We start from the raw sequence: 11,683 nt of genomic DNA, 5'->3' as shown, positions 1-11,683 counted from the left end.
TAGTGACTGAATAATACCCACATACTGTTACTGAATAATATCACCACACCATAACCACATAGTGACTGAATAATACCCCCATACTGTTACTGAATAATACCTCCACACCATAACCTCATAGTGACTGAATAATACCCCCATACTGTTACTGAATAATACCACCATACCATAACCACATAGTGACTGAATAATACCTCCATACTGTTACTGAATAATACCAACACACCGTATCCACATAGTGACTGAATAATACACCCATACTGTTACTGAATAATACCCCCATACTGTTACTGAATAATACCCCCACACCATAACCACATAGTGACTGAATAATACCCCCATACTGTTACTGAATAATACCCCCATACCATAACCACATAGTGACTGAATAATACCACCACACCATAACCACATAGTGACTGAATAATACCCCCATACTGTTACTGATTAATACCCCCACACCATAACCACATAGTGACTGAATAATACCCACATTCTGTTACTGAATAATACCGCCACTCCATAACCACATAGAGACTGAATAATACCCCCATACTGTTACTGAATAATACCACCACACCATAACCACATAGTGACTGAATAATACCCCCATAATGTTACTGAATAATACCGCCACACATAACCACATAGTGACTGAATAATACCCACATACTGTTACTGAATATCACCACACCATAACCACATAGTGACTGAATAATACCCACATACTGTTACTGAATAATATCACCACACCATAACCACATAGTGACTGAATAATACCCCCATACTGTTACTGAATAATACCTCCACACCATAACCTCATAGTGACTGAATAATACCCCCATACTGTTACTGAATAATACCTCCACACCATAACCACATAGTGACTGAATAATACCCCCATACTGTTACTGAATAATACCGCCACACATAACCACATAGTGACTGAATAATTCCCCCATACTGTTACTGAATAATACCCACATAATGTTACTGAATAATACAACCAGACCATATCCACATAGTGACTGAATAATACCCCAATACTGTTACTGAATAATACCACAACACCATAACCACATAGTGACTGAATAATACCCCCATACTGTTACTGAATAATACCACCACACCAAAACCACATAGTGACTGACTAATACCCCCATACTGTTACTGAATAATACCGCCACACCATAACCACATAGTGACTGAATAATATCCCCATACTGTTACTGACTAATACCCCCATACTGTTACTGAATAATACCACCACACCATAACCACATAGTGACTGACTAATACCCCCATACTGTTACTGAATAATAACATCACACCATAACCACATAGTGACTGAATAATACCCGATACTGTTACTGAATAATACTGCCACACCATAACCACATAGTGACTGAATAATACCCCCAAACTGTTACTGAATAATACCGCCACACCATAACCACATAGTGACTGAATAATACCCCCAAACTGTTACTGAATAATACCACCACACTATATCTACATAGTGACTGACTAATACCCCCATACTGTCACTGAATAATACCTCCACACCATAACTACATAGTGACTGAATAATACCCCCATACTGTTACTGAATAATACCCCCACACCATAACCACATAGTGACTGAATAATGCCCCCATACTGTTACTGAATAATACCACCATACCATAACCACATAGTGACTGAATAATACCTCCATACCTTTTACTGAATAATACCACCACACCATAACCACATAGTGACTGAATAATACCTCCATACTGTTACTGAATAATACCGCCACACATAACCACATAGTGACTGAATAATACCCCCATACTGTTACTGAATAATACCCCCACACCATAACCACATAGTGACTGATTAATACCCCCATACTGTTACTGAAAAATACCACCACACCATAACCACATAGTGACTGAATAATACCCCCATACTGTTACTGAATAATACCACCACACCATAACCACATAGTGACTGAACAAATACCCCCATACTGTTACTGATTAATACCACCACACCATAACTACATAGTGACTGAATAATACCCCCATACTTTTACTGAATAATACCACCAACCCATAACCACATAGTGACTGAATAATACCCCCATACTGTTACTGAATAATACCTCCACACCATAACCACATAGTGACTGAATAATACCCCCATACTGTTACTCAATAATATCACCACAGCATAACCACATAGTGACTGAATAATACCCCCATACTGTTACTGACTAATACCCCCATACTGTTACTGAATAATACCCCCACACCAAAACCACATAGTGACTGAATAATACCCCCATACTGTTACCGAATAATACCTCCACACCATAACCACATAGAGACTGACTAATACCCCCATACTGTTACTGAATAATACCACCACACCATTACCACATAGTGACTGAATAATACCCCCATACTGTTACTGAATAATACCTCCACACCATAACCACATAGTGACTGAATAATACTCTTATACTGTTACTGAATAATACCGCCACACCATAACCACATAGTGACTGAATAATACCTCCATACTGTTACTGAATAATACCCCCATACCATAACCACATAGTGACTGAATAATACCCCATACTGTTACTGAATAATACCCCCATACCATAACTACATAGTGACTGAATAATATCCCCATACTGTTACTAAATAATACCACCACACCATAACCACATAGTGACTGAATAATACCCCCATACTGTTACTGAAGAATACCTCCACACAGTAACCTCATAGTGACTGAATAATACCCCCATACTGATACTGAATAATACCCCCATACTGTTACTGAATAATACCGCCACACCATAACCACATTGTGACTGAATAATACCCCCATACTGTTACTGAATAATACCACCACACCATAACCACATAGTGACTGAATAATACCCCCATACTGTTACTGAATAATACCCCCATACCATAACCACATAGTGACTGAATAATACCACCACACCATAACCACATAGTGACTGAATAATACCCCCATACTGTTACTGATTAATACCCCCACACCATAACCACATAGTGACTGAATAATACCCACATTCTGTTACTGAATAATATCACCACACCATAACCACATAGTGACTGAATAATACCCCCATACTGTTACTGAATAATACCGCCACACCATAACCACATAGTGACTGAATAATACCCCCATACTGTTACTGAATAATACCACCACACCATAACCACATAGTGACTGAATAATACCCCCATACTGTTACTGAATAATACCACCACACCATAACCACATAGTGACTGAATAATACCCCCATACTGTTACTGAATAATACCACCACCCCATAACCACATAGTGACTTAATATTACCCCCATACTGTTACTGAATAATACCACCACACCATAACCACATAGTGACTGAATAATACCCACATATGGTTACTGAATAATACCTCCATACTGTTACTGAATAATACCCCCACACCATAACCACATAGTGACTGAATAATACCCCCATACTGTTACTGAATAATACCCCCACACCATAACCACATAGTGACTGAATAATACCCCCATACTGTTACTGAATAATACCACCATACCATAACCACATAGTGACTGAATAATACCTCCATACTGTTACTGAATAATACCAACACACCGTATCCACATAGTGACTGAATAATACACCCATACTGTTACTGAATAATACCCCCATACTGTTACTGAATAATACCCCCACACCATAACCACATAGTGACTGAATAATACCCCCATACTGTTACTGAATAATACCACCACACCATAACCACATAGTGACTGAATAATAACCCCATACTGTTACTGAAGAATACCTCCACACAGTAACCTTATAGTGACTGAATAATACCCCCATACTGATACTAAATAATACCCCCATACTGTTACTGAATAATACCGCCACACCTTAACCACATAGTGACTGAATAATACCCCCATACTGTTACTGAATAATACCACCACACCATAACCACATAGTGACTGAATAATACCCCCATACTGTTACTGAATAATACCCCCATACCATAACCACATAGTGACTGAATAATACCACCACACCATAACCACATAGTGACTGAATAATACCCCCATACTGTTACTGATTAATACCCCCACACCATAACCACATAGTGACTGAATAATACCCACATTCTGTTACTGAATAATATCACCACACCATAACCACATAGTGACTGAATAATACCCCCATACTGTTACTGAATAATACCGCCACACCATAACCACATAGTGACTGAATAATACCTCCATACCTTTTACTGAATAATACCACCACACCATAACCACATAGAGACTGAATAATACCCCCATACTGTTACTGAATAATACCACCACACCATAACCACATAGTGACTGAATAATACCCCCATAATGTTACTGAATAATACCCCCACACCATAACCACATAGTGACTGAATAATACCCACATTCTGTTACTGAATAATATCACCACACCATAACCACATAGTGACTGAATAATACCCCCATACTGTTACTGAATAATACCGCCACACCATAACCACATAGTGACTGAATAATACCCCCATACTGTCACTGAATAATACCGCCACACCATAACCACATAGAGACTGAATAATACCCCCATACTGTTACTGAATAATACCACCACACCATAACCACATAGTGACTGAATAATACCCGCATAATGTTACTGAATAATACCGCCACACATAACCACATAGTGACTGAATAATACCCACATACTGTTACTGAATATCACCACACCATAACCACATAGTGACTGAATAATACCCACATACTGTTACTGAATAATATCACCACACCATAACCACATAGTGACTGAATAATACCCCCATACTGTTACTGAATAATACCGCCACACATAACCACATAGTGACTGAATAATTCCCCCATACTGTTACTGAATAATACCCACATAATGTTACTGAATAATACAACCAGACCATATCCACATAGTGACTGAATAATACCCCCATACTGTTACTGAATAATACCACAACACCATAACCACATAGTGACTGAATAATACCCCCATACTGTTACTGAATAATACCACCACACCAAAACAACATAGTGACTGACTAATACCCCCATACTGTTACTGAATAATACCGCCACACCATAACCACATAGTCACTGAATAATACCCATATACTGTTACCTAATAATACCACCACACCATAACCACATAGTGACTGACTAATACCCCCATACTGTTACTGAATAATAACACCACACCATAACCACATAGTGACTGAATAATACCCGATACTGTTACTGAATAATACTGCCACACCATAACCACATAGTGACTGAATAATACCCCCATACTGTTACTGAATAATACCACCACACCATAACCACATAGTGACTGAATAATACCCCCAAACTGTTACTGAATAATACCACCACACTATATCTACATAGTGACTGACTAATACCCCCATACTGTCACTGAATAATACCTCCACACCATAACTACATAGTGACTGAATAATACCCCCATACTGTTACTGAATAATACCCCCACACCATAACCACATAGTGACTGAATAATACCCCCATACTGTTACTGAATAATACCACCATACCATAACCACATAGTGACTGAATAATACCTCCATACCTTTTACTGAATAATACCACCACACCATAACCACATAGTGACTGAATAATACCCCCATACTGTTACTGAATAATACCTCCACACCATAACCACATAGTGACTGAATAATACTCCCATACTGTTACTGAATAATACCGCCACACCATAACCACATAGTGACTGAATAATACCTCCATACTGTTACTGAATAATACCCCATACCATAACCACATAGTGACTGAATAATACCCCATACTGTTACTGAATAATACCCCCATACTATAACTACATAGTGACTGAATAATATCCCCATACTGTTACTAAATAATACCACCACACCATAACCACATAGTGACTGAATAATACCCCCATACTGTTACTGAATAATACCACCACACCATAACCACATAGTGACTGAATAATACCCCCATACTGTTACTGAATAATACCCCCATACCATAACCACATAGTGACTGAATAATACCACCACACCATAACCACATAGTGACTGAATAATACCCCCATACTGTTACTGATTAATACCCCCACACCATAACCACATAGTGACTGAATAATACCCACATTCTGTTACTGAATAATATCACCACACCATAACCACATAGTGACTGAATAATACCCCCATACTGTTACTGAATAATACCGCCACACCATAACCACATAGTGACTGAATAATACCCCCATACTGTCACTGAATAATACCGCCACACCATAACCACATAGAGACTGAATAATACCCCATACTGTTACTGAATAATACCACCACCCCATAACCACATAGTGACTGAATAATACCCCCATAATGTTACTGAATAATACCACCACACCATAACCACATAGTGACTGAATAATACCCCCATACTGTTACTGAATAATACCGCCACACATAACCACATAGTGACTGAATAATACCCACATACTGTTACTGAATATCACCACACCATAACCACATAGTGACTGACTAATACCCCTATACTGTTACTGAATAATACCGCCACACATAAACACATAGTGACTGAATAATACCCCCATACTGTTACTGAATAATACCGCCACACATAACCACATAGTGACTGAATAATTCCCCCATACTGTTACTGAATAATACCCACATAATGTTACTGAATAATACAACCAGACCATATCCACATAGTGAATGAATAATACCCCCATACTGTTACTGAAGAATACCTCCACACAGTAACCTCATAGTGACTGAATAATACCCCCATACTGATACTGAATAATACCCCCATACTGTTACTGAATAATACCGCCACACCATAACCACATAGTGACTGAATAATACCCCCATACTGTTACTGAATAATACCACCACACCATAACCACATAGTGACTGACTAATACCCCCATACTGTTACTGAATAATACCGCCACACCATAACCACATAGTCACTGAATAATACCCATATACTGTTACTGAATAATACCACCACACCATAACCACATAGTGACTGACTAATACCCCCATACTGTTACTGATTAATAACACCACACCATAACCACATAGTGACTAAATAATACCCCCATACTGTTACTGAATAATACCACCACACCATAACCACATAGTGACTGAATAATACCCCCATACTGTTACTGAATAATACCTCCACACCATAACCACATAGTGACTGAATAATACCCCCATACTGTTACTGAATAATACCACCACACCATAACCACTTAGAGACTGAATAATACCCCCATACTGTTACTGAATAATACTACCACACCATAACCACATAGTGACTGAATAATACCCCCATACTGTTACTGAATAATACCACCACCCCATAACCACATAGTGACTGAATAATACCCCCATACTGTTACTGAATAATACCACCACACCATAACCACATAGAGACTGAATAATACCCTCATACTGTTACTGAATAATAACACCACACCATAACCACATAGTGACTGAATAATACCCCCATACTGTTACTGAATAATACCACCACACCATAACCACATAGTGACTGAATAATACCCCATACTGTTACTGAATAATACTACCACACCATAACCACATAGTGACTGAATAATACCCCCATACTGTTACTGAATAATACCACCACCCCATAACCACATAGTGACTGAATAATACCCCATACTGTTACTGAATAATACTACCACACCATAACCACATAGTGACTGAATAATACCCCCATACTGTTACTGAATAATACCACCACCCCATAACCACATAGTGACTGAATATTACCCCCATACTGTTACTGAATAATACCACCACACCATAACCACATAGTGACTGAATAATACCCACATATGGTTACTGAATAATACCTCCATACTGTTACTGAATAATACCAACACACCGTATCCACATAGTGACTGAATAATACACCCATACTGTTACTGAATAATACCCCCATACTGTTACTGAATAATACCACCACACCATAACCACATAGTGACTGAATAATAACCCCATACTGTTACTGAAGAATACCTCCACACAGTAACCTTATAGTGACTGAATAATACCCCCATACTGATACTGAATAATACCCAAATACTGTTACTGAATAATACCGCCACACCATAACCACATAGTGACTGAATAATACCCCCATACTGTTACTGAATAATACCACCACACCATAACCACATAGTGACTGAATAATACCCCCATACTGTTACTGAATAATACCCCCATACCATAACCACATAGTGACTGAATAATACCACCACACCATAACCACATAGTGACTGAATAATACCCCCATACTGTTACTGATTAATACCCCCACACCATAACCACATAGTGACTGAATAATACCCACATTCTGTTACTGAATAATATCACCACACCATAACCACATAGTGACTGAATAATACCCCCATACTGTTACTGAATAATACCGCCACACCATAACCACATAGTGACTGAATAATACCCCCATACTGTCACTGACCAATACCGCCACACCATAACCACATAGAGACTGAATAATACCCCCATACTGTTACTGAATAATACCACCACACCATAACCACATAGTGACTGAATAATACCCCCATAATGTTACTGAATAATACCGCCACACATAACCACATAGTGACTGAATAATACCCACATACTGTTACTGAATATCACCACACCATAACCACATAGTGACTGAATAATACCCACATACTGTTACTGAATAATATCACCACACCATAACCACATAGTGACTGAATAATACCCCCATACTGTTACTGAATAATACCGCCACACATAACCACATAGTGACTGAATAATTCCCCCATACTGTTACTGAATAATACACACATAATGTTACTGAATAATACAACCAGACCATATCCACATAGTGACTGAATAATACCCCCATACTGTTACTGAATAATACCACAACACCATAACCACATAGTGACTGAATAATACCCCCATACTGTTACTGAATAATACCACCACACCAAAACCACATAGTGACTGACTAATACCCCCATACTGTTACTGAATAATACCGCCACACCATAACCACATAGTCACTGAATAATACCCATATACTGTTACTGAATAATACCACCACACCATAACCACATAGTGACTGACTAATACCCCCATACTGTTACTGAATAATAACACCACACCGTAACCACATAGTGACTGAATAATACCCGATACTTTTACTGAATAATACTGCCACACCATAACCACATAGTGACTGAATAATACCCCCATACTGTTACTGATTAATACCCCCACACCATAACCACATAGTGACTGAATAATACCCACATTCTGTTACTGAATAATATCACCACACCATAACCACATAGTGACTGAATAATACCCCCATACTGTTACTGAATAATACCGCCACACCATAACCACATAGTGACTGAATAATACCCCCATACTGTCACTGAATAATACCGCCACACCATAACCACATAGAGACTGAATAATACCCCATACTGTTACTGAATAATACCACCACACCATAACCACATAGTGACTGAATAATACCCCCATACTGTTACTGAATAATACCACCACCCCATAACCACATAGTGACTTAATATTACCCCCATACTGTTACTGAATAATACCACCACACCATAACCACATAGTGACTGAATAATACCCACATATGGTTACTGAATAATACCTCCATACTGTTACTGAATAATACCGCCACACCATAACCACATAGTGACTGAATAATACCCCCAAACTGTTACTGAATAATACCACCACACTATATCTACATAGTGACTGACTAATACCCCCATACTGTCACTGAATAATACCTCCACGCCATAACTACATAGTGACTGAATAATACCCCCATACTGTTACTGAATAATACCCCCACACCATAACCACATAGTGACTGAATAATACCCCCATACTGTTACTGAATAATACCACCATACCATAACCACATAGTGACTGAATAATACCTCCATACCTTTTACTGAATAATACCACCACACCATAACCACATAGTGACTGAATAATACCCCCATACTGTTACTGAATAATACCTCCACACCATAACCACATAGTGACTGAATAATACTCCCATACTGTTACTGAATAATACCGCCACACCATAACCACATAGTGACTGAATAATACCTCCATACTGTTACTGAATAATACCCCCATACCATAACCACATAGTGACTGAATAATACCCCATACTGTTACTGAATAATACCCCCATACCATAACTACATAGTGACTGAATAATATCCCCATACTGTTACTAAATAATACCACCACACCATAACCACATAGTGACTGAATAATACCCCCATACTGTTACTGAAGAATACCTCCACACAGTAACCTCATAGTGACTGAATAATACCCCATACTGATACTGAATAATACCCCCATACTGTTACTGAATAATACCGCCACACCATAACCACATTGTGACTGAATAATACCCCCATACTGTTACTGAATAATACCACCACACCATAACCACATAGTGACTGAATAATACCCCCATACTGTTACTGAATAATACCCCCATACCATAACCACATAGTGACTGAATAATACCACCACACCATAACCACATAGTGACTGAATAATACCCCCATACTGTTACTGATTAATACCCCCACACCATAACCACATAGTGACTGAATAATACCCACATTCTGTTACTGAATAATATCACCACACCATAACCACATAGTGACTGAATAATACCCCCATACTGTCACTGAATAATACCGCCACACCATAACCACATAGAGACTGAATAATACCCCATACTGTTACTGAATAATACCACCACACCATAACCACATAGTGACTGAATAATACCCCCATACTGTTACTGAATAATACCGCCACACATAACCACATAGTGACTGAATAATACCCACATACTGTTACTGAATATCACCACACCATAACCACATAGTGACTGACTAATACCCCTATACTGTTACTGAATAATACCGCCACACATAAACACATAGTGACTGAATAATACCCCCATACTGTTACTGAATAATACCGCCACACATAACCACATAGTGACTGAATAATTCCCCCATACTGTTACTGAATAATACCCACATAATGTTACTGAATAATACAACCAGACCATATCCACATAGTGAATGAATAATACCCCCATACTGTTACTGAAGAATACCTCCACACAGTAACCTCATAGTGACTGAATAATACCCCCATACTGATACTGAATAATACCCCCATACTGTTACTGAATAATACCGCCACACCATAACCACATAGTGACTGAATAATACCCCCATACTGTTACTGAATAATACCACCACACCATAACCACATAGTGACTGACTAATACCCCCATACTGTTACTGAATAATACCGCCACACCATAACCACATAGTCACTGAATAATACCCATATACTGTTACTGAATAATACCACCACACCATAACCACATAGTGACTGACTAATACCCC

Source organism: Rhinoderma darwinii, unplaced genomic scaffold (assembly GCF_050947455.1).
Source record: "Rhinoderma darwinii isolate aRhiDar2 unplaced genomic scaffold, aRhiDar2.hap1 Scaffold_3874, whole genome shotgun sequence".
Lineage (NCBI taxonomy): Eukaryota > Metazoa > Chordata > Amphibia > Anura > Rhinodermatidae > Rhinoderma > Rhinoderma darwinii.
The sequence above is the reverse complement of the archived record's forward strand: the minus strand, read 5'-3'. Positions refer to the sequence as shown.